Source organism: Pongo abelii, chromosome 13 (assembly GCF_028885655.2).
Source record: "Pongo abelii isolate AG06213 chromosome 13, NHGRI_mPonAbe1-v2.0_pri, whole genome shotgun sequence".
Classification (NCBI taxonomy): Eukaryota; Metazoa; Chordata; class Mammalia; order Primates; family Hominidae; genus Pongo; species Pongo abelii.
The window spans coordinates 109,425,200-109,437,798 of NC_071998.2; the positions used below are offsets into that span (position 1 = coordinate 109,425,200).

Here is a 12,599-nt window from a genome sequence, read left to right on the forward strand (position 1 = left end):
AGCCAGATCCTCTTCTGCTTGTAATTTGTTCTCTACACATAAGCCATACTCTCCTTCTTTCTGTTCCTCAAACAAGCGGAGATTACGCTGTATTTAGGTCCTTCATAAACTTTCAGTCCTGGGTGGAATTTTCTGTGCTCATTTTTTCCCCAGGGCTGGCTCCTTATTACTGTTTCAGTTCTTATCTCAAATGCTCCAAAAGACCTTTTCTAAGTGCCACTTCTTTAGTCTTTTATTCCATTGTTTTCTTATTTTTCCCCCAACTTTTAGGTTCATGGGGTACATGTGCCGAGTAGTTACATGGGTAAAATGTGAGTAGCAGATGTTTGGTGTACAGATTATTTCTTAATCCAGCTAATGGGCATAGTACCCAATAGGCATTTTTTATTTGTTTGTTTTTCAATCCTCGCCCTCCTCCCATCCTCCACCCTCAAGTAAGCCCTGGGGTCTATTGTTCACTTATTTGTGTCTATGTGTACTCAGTGTTTAGCTCACACTTATAAGCAAAAATATGCAGTATCTGGTTTTCTGTTCCTGTGTTAATTCACTTAGGATAATGGCCTCCAGCTCCATTCATGTTGCTGAAAAGGACATGAGTTTGTTCTTTCTTATGGATATGTAGTATTCTATGGTGAATATGTACCACATTTTCTTTATCCAGTCTACCACTGATAGACTTCTAGGTTAATTCTCTGTCTTTAATATTGTGAATAGTATAGACATGCATGACTTTTTGGCAGGATGATGTATATTATTTTTGGTATAAACCCAGTAATGGGACTGCTGGGTTGAATGGTAGTTTTAAGTTATTTGAAAAATTGCCATACTCCTTTCCACAGTGGCTGAACTAATTTACATTAATGCCAGCAGCGTATAAGCTGTGGGAATGTAAATTTTCTGTGCTGCCTCGCCAGCATCTGTAATTTTTTGACTTCTTAATAGCCATTCTGACTGGTGTGAGATGATATCTCTTTGTGGTTTTGATTTGCATTTCCCTAATGATCAGTGATGTTTAGTATTTTTTCATATGCTTGCTGGTCATGTGTATGTCTTTTGTTGAGAAGTGTCAATGTCCTTTGCCCATTTTTTTAAATGGTATTGTTTGTTTTTGCTTTTTAATTTGTTTCAGTTACTTGTAGATTCTGGACATTAGACCTTTATTGGATGCATAGTTCACAAATTTTCTCCAATTCCTTGGGTTGTCTATTTACTCTGTTGGTAATTTCTTTCGCTGTTCAGAAGCTCTTTAATTTAATTAGATCTCAATTGTCTATTTTTGTTGTTTGTTGTAATTGCTTTGGTGACTTCATCATAAAATCTTTGCTAGGACCTATGTATAGAATGATATTTCTTAGGTTTTATTCAAGCTTTTTTAGTTTTAGGTTTTACATTTAAGTCTTTAATCAATCTTGAGTTGATTTTTGTATATGGTGTAGGGAAGGGGCCCAGTTTCCATCTTCTGACTATGGCTATCCAATTATTGCAGCACCACTTATTGAATAGGGAACCATTTCCCCATTTCTTGTTCTCATCTGCTTGTTTGAAGATCAGATGGTTGAGGATGTTTTGCATTCTTCTTGAGCTCTCTATTCTGTTCTATTTGTCTATGTGCTTATTTTTGTACCAGTACCATGCTGTTTGGTTACTGTAACCTTGTAATATATTTTGTAGTTGGGTAATGTGATACATCCAGTTTTGTTCTTTTTGCTTAGGACTGCTCTGGCTAGCCTGGCTCTTTTATGGTCCCAAGTGAATTTTAGAATTGTCTTTTTTTTCTACTTTTATGAAGAATGTCATTGGTAGTTTGATAGGAATATCATTGAATCTGTACATTGCATTGGGTAGCACAGCCATTTTAACAACATTGATTCTTTCTGACTTTGAGTAGGGGATGTTTTTTCATTTGTTTGTGTTATCTCTGATTTCTTTCAGCAGTGTTTGTGATTCTCCTTGTGGAGGTCTTTTATCTCCTTGCTTAGTTGTATTCCTAAGTATTCTTTTTTCCTGTGGCTACAGTGAATGCTATTGCATTTTTTATTTGGCACTGTGTGTGCTAGAAACCATAAAATTACATGAAAATTAAACCACCTGTTCCCGAATAACTTTTGGGTAAACACTGAAATTAAGACCAAAATCAAGAAATTTTTTGAAACTAATGGAAAGAAAGATACAATATAACAAAGCCTCTGGGACACAGCTAAGCAGTGTTAAGAGAAAAGTTTATTGTGCTAACATGTCCATAAAAATTAGAAATATCTCAAATGAGCAACCTAACTTCTTACCTTGGAGAACTAGAAAAACAAGAACAAACAATCCCAAAGCTAGCAGAAGACACAAAATAACCAAACCAGAGCTGAAATGAATTAAATCGAGATGTGAAAAACCATGCAAAAATCAATCAAACAAGAAGTTGGTTCTTTGAACAAATAAAATTGATAGATCACTAGCTAGACTATTAAGGAAAAAAGAGAGAAGATCCAAATAAGCAAAGTCAGAAATGCCAAAGGAAACGTTACCACTAATCCCACAGAAATTTAGAAAAAACCATCACAGACTAATACAAATATCTCTACACACACAAGATAGAAAACCTAGAAAAAAATGGATAAATTCCTGATAACATGCTATCTCCCTAGATGGAACAAGGAAGGTATGGAATCCCTGAACAGACCAATAACTAGTTCCACAATTGAATGAGTAATAAAAAGCCTACCAACCAGAAATGCCCAAACCAGATGGATTCATGTTCAAATTCTACCAGATATATAAAGAAGAGCCAGTATCATTCCCACTGAAACTATTCCAAAAAATCAAAGAGGAGGGACTCCTCTTGAACTTATCCTATGAGTCCAAAATTTCTTGATGCCAAAACTTTTCAAAGACACAGCACAAAAGAAAATTTTAGGCCAATATTATTGATGAACATAGATGCAAAATTTCTCAGTAAAATACCAGCATACTGAATCTAGCAGTTTATCAAAAAGCTAATCCACCATGATCAAGTAGGCTTTATCCCTTGGATGCAAGTTTTGTTCAACATATACAAATCAATAAATACGATTCATCACATAAATAGAACTAAAAAAAACCCCACATGATCATCTCAATAGATGCAGAAAAAAAGTTGTGATTAAACTCAGCATCTTTTCATGTTTAAAAGCCTCAATAAAGTAGCCTTCAAAGGAATATAACTCAAAATAATAAGAGCCATCTATGACAAACCCACAGCCAATATCATACTGAACAGGCAAAAGCCAAAAGCATTCCCCTAGAGAACTGGAACAAGACCAAGATGTCCACTATCACCACTCTTAGTCAACATAGTACTGGAAGTCCTAGCCAGAGCAATCAGGCAAGAGAAAGAAAAGTAATCTGAATAGGAACAGAGTAAGTCAAACTATCTCTGTTTACAGGTGACATGATTTTATACCTATTTTATTGTCTCTGTCCAAAAGTCCCTAGATTTGATAAACAGCATCAGCAAAGTTTCTGGATACAAAATTAATGTACAAAAATCAGTAGCAAATCAATATACCAATAGCATTGTTTGTTTTTGTTGTGGCCAGTAATGGTCTTTTGTTTCCATGTTTAGCATTCCATTAAGGACGTCTTGTAAGTCAGGTCTGTTGGTAATGAACTCTCTTAGTATTTGCTTGTCTAAAAAGGATTTATTTCTTCTTCACATATGAAGCTTAGTTTGGCCGGATATAAAATTCTTTGTTGGAATTTCTTTTCTTTAAAGATGCTGAATATAGGTCCACAATCTCTTCTGGCTTGTAGGGTTTCTCCTGAAAAGTCACTGTTAGCCTAATGGGGTTCCCTTTGTAGGTGACTTGCCTCTTCTTTCTAGCTGCCTTTAACATTTTCTTCTTTCATGTTGAGCTTAGAGAATCTAATTATTGTGTGTCTTGGCAGTGGTCATCTTGTATAATATCTCACAGAAGTTCTCTGAATTTCCTGAATTTGAATGTTGACCTCTCTATTAAGACTGGAAAAATTTTCACGGACAATATCCTCAAATATGTTTTCCGAGTTGCTTGCTATATCTCCCTCTTTTTTAGCAATGCCAATGAGTCATAGGTTTGGTTTCTTTACATAACCCCATATTTCTCTGAGGTCTTGTTCATTATTTTTTATTCTTCTTTCTTTATTTTTGTCTGACTGAACTGCTTTGAAGAACCATTCTTCAAGTTCTGAGATTCCTTCCTCAGCTTGGTCTACTCTGTTGTTAATACTTCTTATTATATTATGAAATTCTTATCATGAGTTTTTCAGCTTTATCACATCAGTTTGATTTTATCTTAATGTAGCTATTTCATCTTTTAGCTCTTATTCCATTTCACTGGATTCTTTAGATTCCATGGCTTGGGTTTCAACTTGCTCCTGAACCTCAACATTCTTAATTGCCATCCAGATTCTGAATTCTATATCCATCATTCCAGCAATTTCAGTCTGTTTAAGAACCATTGTTGAGGAGTTAGTACAGTCATTTGAAGGTAAGAAGATACTCTCACTCTTTGAGTTGCCAGGGTTTTTGTGCTGGTTCTTTCTCATCTGTGTAAGCTGATATTCTTTCAATCTTTGAAGTTGCTGTTTTTTGGATAAGCGTTTTCACCTTTATATTTTTTGATGCCCTTGAGTGTCTGACAGTGGTATAAGTGGGGTTCAGTCAACGGCTTTGTTTTTGGATGATTTCAGGGAGCCAAGAGCTCAGCACTCCTGGGCTGCATGCTCTAGCCCTGGGGGGCTTAGACCAGACCTACTGCTTTGAGGGCACCTTTCCATAAGTGGGCATGTAAGCACACTTAATGAAACAGTGGAGTTAGTAATGTAGATCCAAGCAGAAAAGATTCTGAAGCATAAATGCACTTGTATTTGGAGAACAGCATCAGAGTCTGGGCTTTGTAAGTGGATGAAGTGAGGCAGGGAGTGGTAGTTAGTTGATAAAGTTCAAGATAAAATGACCATGTAGGAGACTGAAGCCACTGGGAACACTGGCTCTTGCTCTGGGAAAGACAGGAAATGACAGGGAGAATGAGTGACATGATCTGACTTAAATTTTAAAAGAATCAATCTGAGGCCCTCTTGAAGACAGATTGCAGGGGTGCAAGTGCCTAAGCAGGTGGGGCCAATTCATAAATATATACCCATTTAATATGTAAATTTGTAAAATGAAAATTCTTCAAAAGCAGAGATTGGTCTGTCTCTCTCTCTCTCTTTTTTTTTTTTTTTTGACAGTCTTGCTCTGTTGCCCAGGCTAGAGTGCAGTGGCAAGATCATGGCACACTGCAGCCTCAACCTTGTAGGCTCAAGCAATCCTACCACCTTAGTCTCCCAAGTATCTGGGACCACAGTCGTGTGCTTCTGGATCTGGCTAATTTTTTAACTGTTTTGTAGCGATAGGGTCTCATGAAGTGTTCCAGGCTGGTCTCAAACTCCTGGGCTCAAGTGATACTCTTGCCTCACCCGCCCAAATTGCTGGGACTGCAGGAGTGAACTGCTTGGCTCATCTTTCTTTTTCAATAATTTATACCCTAGTGCCACTCACAGTATCTTTTTCATGGATAAGGTTTTTCTTAGCTGTAAAATGGGGAGATAACACTCAGGGTATTAAATGAGATAATAATCAGAAAGTTTTAATATCTCTTCCCTGAAACATTAAACAAAATTCTTATTTTTAAATGTCACAATGAAAGATTAATTCACTAATTCCTCCATAAATATGAAGGCACCTGCTCTAAAAAAATTGGAAATGATAAGATTTTCCAACCTCCCTCTCTACCCTCTCCAGGAGTAGGGGAGAAGGAACTATTTAGTATTACTCCAAAGAGCTGAGATTGCAATAGGTTCAGAAGTGATGATGATAGTAAAATATCAGAGTTGAATTACTGGGAGAATGATTGCTACATCTAATTCATCAGGTCTAGTTCAATGATTACGTAAATATATTATGAAAGCTCTTTAGGTTAAAAAAAAAGTTCTACAATATTCTTAAACAGAGCTAAAAAGAAAATTAGCTATAGTTGTTTATGTGTAGTTTGTTATAGCTTAAAAATACTGTAAAATGTAAGCAGGTGTTTTCATAAATAGAATTTAATAATATTAGTGAAGGCTTAATTCACATAAATTAATTTTGTGTTTGTGTGTGTGTGTGTGTGTGTGTGTGTGTATGTGCAGAGATGTCTTATCCAAAAGTCTCCATTCTTTGGCCAAATTCTTGTTGTAACCCTCAATCTTGGTTTTCTCTTTAAAGATAGCATCTGCATTAGATAGATATGCCAAAAGTGTCATGGATAACAGATAACAGTATTTTTTATGGGTACTATGAAAATGATTGATATTTGTAAAGAATAGTGTTCTGGAATTTCATCCTAAACATCATTTTGGGAAAAAAAAAAAAAAATCCAAAATGGAGTCGGGCGTGGTGGCTCATGCCTGTAATCTCTTGAGATCAGGAGTTTGAGACCAGCCTGGCCAACATAGTGAAACTCCGTCTCTACTAAAAATACAAAAATTAGCCGGGCATGGTGGTGCACACCTGTAATCACAGCTACTTGGGAGGCTGAGGCAGGAGAATTCTTGAACCTGGGAGGCAGGGGTTGCAGTGAGCCGAGATCACACCACTGCGCTCCAGCCTGGGCAACAGTGTGAGACTCTGTCTCAGGAAGAAGAAAAAAAAGGTGTTCCACTCCCTTTTACCACAAATTTATTATTTATCATGATATTCACACAGATATCTTTAATCCACAAAATGAGTCATAAATATGATTGCATTTGATCCATCATACCTACCCTTTGAAAATAAACCCAGTTTTGCTGTTTCAGCTCTACAGATAAGGAAACAAAATTGTCCATGCTTACCTGGTAAGTCAAATCATCAGATTCCAACTGAAAATGTTGAAGACCAAAGGGCTGTTGTGTATTTCAAGTGATGTTCCTAGTCAATGTTAATGTTTAACTGAATGTTTGATTTTTTCTTATTTTTCCCTTTTTCTGGCTGTCTGTAGTTGTAAACTGAGGAATTCGTGAGTGAGGTTTTCAAAAATTTCTGGCTATACTACAGAATTGAATTAAAATCTATTAATCCTTTCTCCATTACTGATATCCCTATACCAGCTCACATTGTTTCTTTATTGGGCAGGCATACCATACTAGCGTCCCAGGACAACTTAAAAAGCATAATAGCAGGATATGAGTATGTATCAAAATGGGTAACTCATCATATCTCCAACTAATTTGTACATTTTTTTAAATGAAAGCAAAATTGCCAGAAGATATAAAAGAACGCTTCTATGACAATTTTGGACCCTGGTTTCATTCCCAACTTGACCATTTGGTCTCCAAAACACACCACTATTTTTCCTTGTGCAATAATGTTGAGATCTGTCCCCAGTTCACAAAGGCATTGTGGAGCTTATTAAATATAGGTAATGTGTTTTGGAGCTGTCTTTGAAATGAATGAGGTGTATGCAAAACAAGATTAGCCTCTGTTGTGTGGCTGTTCTGAGTCTAATCAAATGCATAACACAGCTTTTTCAAAATGTACATGGGAAAATCTACAATATATGCAAATGTTAATAAACTTCCCCTAGCTTTTATGATCCCTGTTAGGACATGACAAAGTTTAGTTGTATTGTCAAATGTATTTGAGAGGCATATTTGGTTGTACATAATGTACAAAGGAGGGAAAGATATTTTCTCCATCAGAGGAAATTCATTTCATCTCACTGAATGATCGAAACTATGGTTTGGGAAATGGAGATGCAGTAAGCATGAAACTGAATACATTTACTTAATGCAGATACTGCAGGAACTACTAAGTCCACTAACAGTAACAATAATTGTAATTATTGAGATTATTAAAACACTATGAAAGCTATATAACACTTTCTACAGGTAAAAAAAAAACTTAAAATTATTAATAATCCAGACATGTTTTGTTTCTTCTGTTAAACATTCATTTATGCATTCATTCATATCTGTGTTAAATAAATATTTATCAAAAAAACTGATACATGCCAGGCATTATATGAGTACTTATAAATACAGCAGTGAATAAAAAGAGGTGAAAACCTGTCTCCTTATTGAGCCTAAACTTACAGTTATTAATTTATCATATTGGTGTTTATTACGTTATATAAAGTGTCTTAGGTGCTGGAGTTGATTTGAGAAAAAATAATGCAAGAGATGTGTGGCAATGGTGTGAATAGGATTGCATTTTAAAATAGGGTGGTTGAGGAAAGGCACAATGAAAAAGTAAAATTAGAGCAGACTGGTGGGGGAGCAAAGAATGAGCCATGTAGATTCTTAAGTTAAGAGTATTTCTGGTGGAAGTGAAGCAAGCAGTTGAAATGGAGGTAGGTGTGTGTGCCTAGTAGTCATTGATCATGTGACCAAAGTAGACTCGGTGACAGGAAGAGTAATAAGAGCTGGAGTAAGAGATAATAACAAAATGTATCTTACAGGGCTTTTTAGGTAATTTTAAGGATCTTTGGTGTTTGGAAATATAAAGAAGTTAATAAGTTAGGAGACAAAGAGAAAGATCTTGGCACACTAGAAGCCGAAAAAGGAGATAGTTTCCAGGATAATTTTAATAGTACTTGGTACAATTAAATTCTAATAAAAAATAATCGTTTGTTAAATACTGGGATATATACAAAGCTTTAAGCTGTATGTGAGGGGCTATCATGCTTATCTCATTCTCTACTGTCTCTGCTGCAATTGGCCCATGCCAGACACATAGAGACTCCAGGAAACGTGTATTTCTTAAAAAGATGAATGCGTTTTCTAATTTAATGATTACGGCATTACTTTATCATTCTTCAATTTTACAAATGAGGGACAGAAGACAAAGAGAGGGTAAGGAACTCCAAGAGAACCCCTCAGTTTTCTTAGCCTATGTCCCGTATTTCTGGCTTTGATAAGAGACCCCCAAATTTTCAGAGTAAATGCCTAAATGCCTGAAATCTGGGACTTTCCCTCGCTCTTGGATATCAGAAAAACCTGAACCTTACCTGCTGCTCATTTCTGGCTACAAATAGACTTCTAGGTGCCAATTTGCCTCCCTACTCTCAGATGTCACAAGCTACCCTGCTGAATTCTCATCTTGCCAGCCATGGCCTAGCTTGGGCATCAAATGGCCAGGGTAAACAAACAAGGAATTATCACTTGGAACAAACATCTGATTATCTCAGCAGCAATTGCTATGAAAACAGAACACAGGAAAGGGCAGCTGCTGGCTTCTCTACTTTCATTCCAGGCTCTGATTGTTATGGAATGAGGTGGCCTTTCCACCTGGCATTGGATCATAGGGCCAGGTGGTGCCAGGTGGCATGGACTGTGGGGAAGAAGTCAGAACATCTGTGGCCCACCCATTCAAGCTCTGATGAGTCTTTTCAAGTCTCCAGGGTGCTCTAATATGGAAAAAATAAAAATAGAAGAAAGAAGAATCCTAGAGACCTGGTTTGGGGCCCTGCCTCTACAACTTATGTGCTGGAGATTTTAAGCAAGTGTTTTTTTTTTTTGTTTTTTTTTTTTTTTTTTTAAATTCTCTAAGGTATTGTTTCAACAGGGTTGGAAAGCTGTTCATAGTGCCTAATTTAAAATATAGTTTGGGACTTAATGCAAAAGTATGTGGAAATAACTGGTTTCAGTGGAGACCAAAAATGGTAGTTGACTCTTAATTAAAAATGGCCCTTGTACTGTCCAGCTTACTAGAGTTCTCCATGAGGATCTGGAGTGCAAGTATATTCAATTAATAAAATATTATGTGCATTGCCTAGACACCATAAATGGAAAACTTTCTGTGGCTGAAGGCAAAATTTTGGTATTACTGGCATATGATCTTTTGGCTTCATGCTAGAAGTAATTTGGAGGCCATCTTTAACAAGTGAATTTTTATTAGTTATAAATGGATCTCATTAGTCATGGATGGATCTTAGTAAAAGTGAGGTAGATCTTCATAGCCAACTGTGATTGAATAGTGCTTTTGAGAATAGAATGAGAGAAAGTGAGGTGCACGGCAGACATAAAATAATTAAACTTTCCTTGGTTTGTGAAGACAAGACGGACATTTGACTAATAAAGGTCTTAGAGACTGCTGGGTGTAGTGGCTCATGCCTGTAATCCCAGCACTTTGGGATGTCGAGGTGAGCGGATCACGAGGTCAGGAATTCAAGACCAGCCTGACCAACTTGGTGAAACTCCGTCTCTACTAAAAGTACAAAAATTATCCAGGCAAGGTGATGCATGTTAGCTGTAATCCCAGCTACTCAGAAGGCTGAGGCAGAAGAATCACTTGAACCCAAGAGGTAGAGGTTGCAGTGAGCCGAGATCACGCCACTGCCCTCCAGCCTGGGCAACAGAGTGAGACTCTGTCCCGAGAAAAAAAAAGTCTTAGAAACAATTTGTCCTGTGCCTCTGAGGAGACATAGGGAGCAGAGAAAAAGAGGAAGATCAGTAAAGACGCTTATAAGGTTGTACAAGTCTCTTGGGGGTTAAATCTAGTAGGTCAGTAAAGGTAACACCAATGCTAGTCCAAAGGGACCACTGTGAAAATCAGAAAAAAGATGCACCTTGCTCCACAAGCCTTATTGCTACCTGCCTGAAGGTTATCATGAATATGCAATGTTGTGGAAACTAGGATGTGAACAGGGACTGCTAGAGGTTTTCATAGCTCGATTTGCACAACCATGAGCTGCAGCTTTTAGAATTAAAAGCTTTAAATTTGGAAGTTTGATTATATTTGGTTAAGTCCTTGGAGGGAAGGGGAAGTTTTCTGTGGTGGATGCCTTTCTCAGTCTTCAACATCCAGCAACTTTTGTTGTTTTTTTGGGTGGCAACTTTGTACATTAGCTGCAGATGTGTATCAGGTGCTAATGGCAAGAAGAAATAAGACTATTTTATGAAACATATACTAAGTGCCAGATATTATATCATTAACTTTATATGTATTTTTCATTTAATTCTTATTTTTTAAAAAACTTAGTGAGGTAGAGGAATTATTTATTCCATTTTATGAGTGAGAAGAATGAAAAAGTTAAAAATTTCTAGTATGTGGCAGACTGGTATTTGTATCTGGACCTGACTGACTCCAAGGTAGTGTTAGTCAGAATAATACAAGTAAAACCAAACGAAACCTCACCTTTTCTCATTTCAATGTAGTTTAGCTCCGCCAGCAAAGATGATGATTCTGGAAGGGCTGTCTTTTTGAAGCCTTTTTCATATCCTCGAAAGGATGGAAGCATTTTAGGTCATTGGTGTTCAAAATGATGTCTGTGGATAAGTAGAATTGCCAGCATCTGAGAGTTTGTTAGCAATTCTGAGTCCCATCCAGACCTACTAAATCGGAACCTACATTTTTAACAACATCTGTAGCTAACTGGGTTGTTAAAGTTTGATAAATACTGATCTAGGACTTCAAGATCTTCTTCAACTTTAATATCCTTTGAGCCCCTTTGCCTGCAGCTCTTAATTCTAAATGAGGCAGTGTGTCATAAAAAGTGCATACATTTTGGAATCAAGAAGTCCTCACTCAAATATAAGCTACCTTTTATTATCTAAGTTGTTTTGAGTGGTCTCTTATCTTTTCTGGGAAAGTTAAAAATGGCCTGACTCAACAGTCAGTTTCTTATGTCCTACAAATAGGAAGATCCAGGCTGCCTTCCTGCCACTAGGTCAAAATAGAGAGTTTAGTGTCAGATGTGTTCACATTTTAGGAAGACGCAATCCCTTTGAGTCATATGCCTCATCACAAGTTATAGACACCATCCTGCCCTCCCTAGTAACCCTGAACTCAATTGCTGTGTAGCACCAACAAATTTGCTTTAATGTTCCTGCTCTCTGGCTATCACTCAGGAATACTCTGATTAACTGCATCCTAAGGAATGACAAATGGATGCATGAGCTGTTTCTTTTCTTGTGGTTAGATTCTATCTGTGCTCTGTGATTAGATTCCGGAAGGAGAGTGAACCTGTAGTGAAGTCTGCATAACCTCACCCCACCCTTTGGCAAGCAAAATAACATTTTTAAACCATCAGTGTTTTGAGGCTATCTATTCTGGGTTTAGACCACTCCTACTTTTTGAATCCTATTTTAAACTCTCCTCTGTAGCTAACAAGCTGTAACAGATCTTTTCCTTGTCATTACTCATTCTCCTATGAATCCACTTGTCTTCCTGGGCCCATACCTGGATACCAGAGGAAAACTAAGACAGCCGGTCCACTCACAGGGATGCTTCTCCCTGACTCCCCCATACATGATGAAGGTGGAAACACCGCAACTAGGGCAGGATAGAGATAAAAGACAGAAAGAATGAGAATGTGAGTGGGAGATAGATAAGAAGATATAGACAGAGATGAGGGTTGGGGAAGGAAGAGAGGAGATTAAAAAAGAATGAGGAACAAGAAATGGAGATAGCTATTTGAGAGGGAGATGGCTAGGGATGCAGTGTAAAGGGAAGAATAAAGAGAAAGAAAGAGAAAATAAAATGCTTAAGTAAAGGGAAGACTTAAAAGAGGAGTAAAGTAACCAGAATACAATGAGATTGAAATGCGTATTAAAAAAGAGTAAGTGTGTGTGTGTGTGTGTGTGTGTGTGTG

The 12,599-nt window shown here is 37.1% G+C and overlaps 1 long non-coding RNA gene across 1 annotated transcript in view; it reads left to right on the forward strand.

The window, feature by feature from the left end:
* The first annotated feature begins 4,438 nt into the window (after positions 1 to 4,438).
* The window catches only part of LOC134759759 (uncharacterized), a 33,432-nt gene continuing 25,271 nt past the window's right edge, over positions 4,439 to 12,599 (forward strand). The window contains exon 1 of the long non-coding RNA XR_010136475.1: positions 4,439 to 4,496. This is a non-coding gene — a long non-coding RNA (uncharacterized LOC134759759). The remainder of the gene's footprint in view (positions 4,497 to 12,599) is intronic.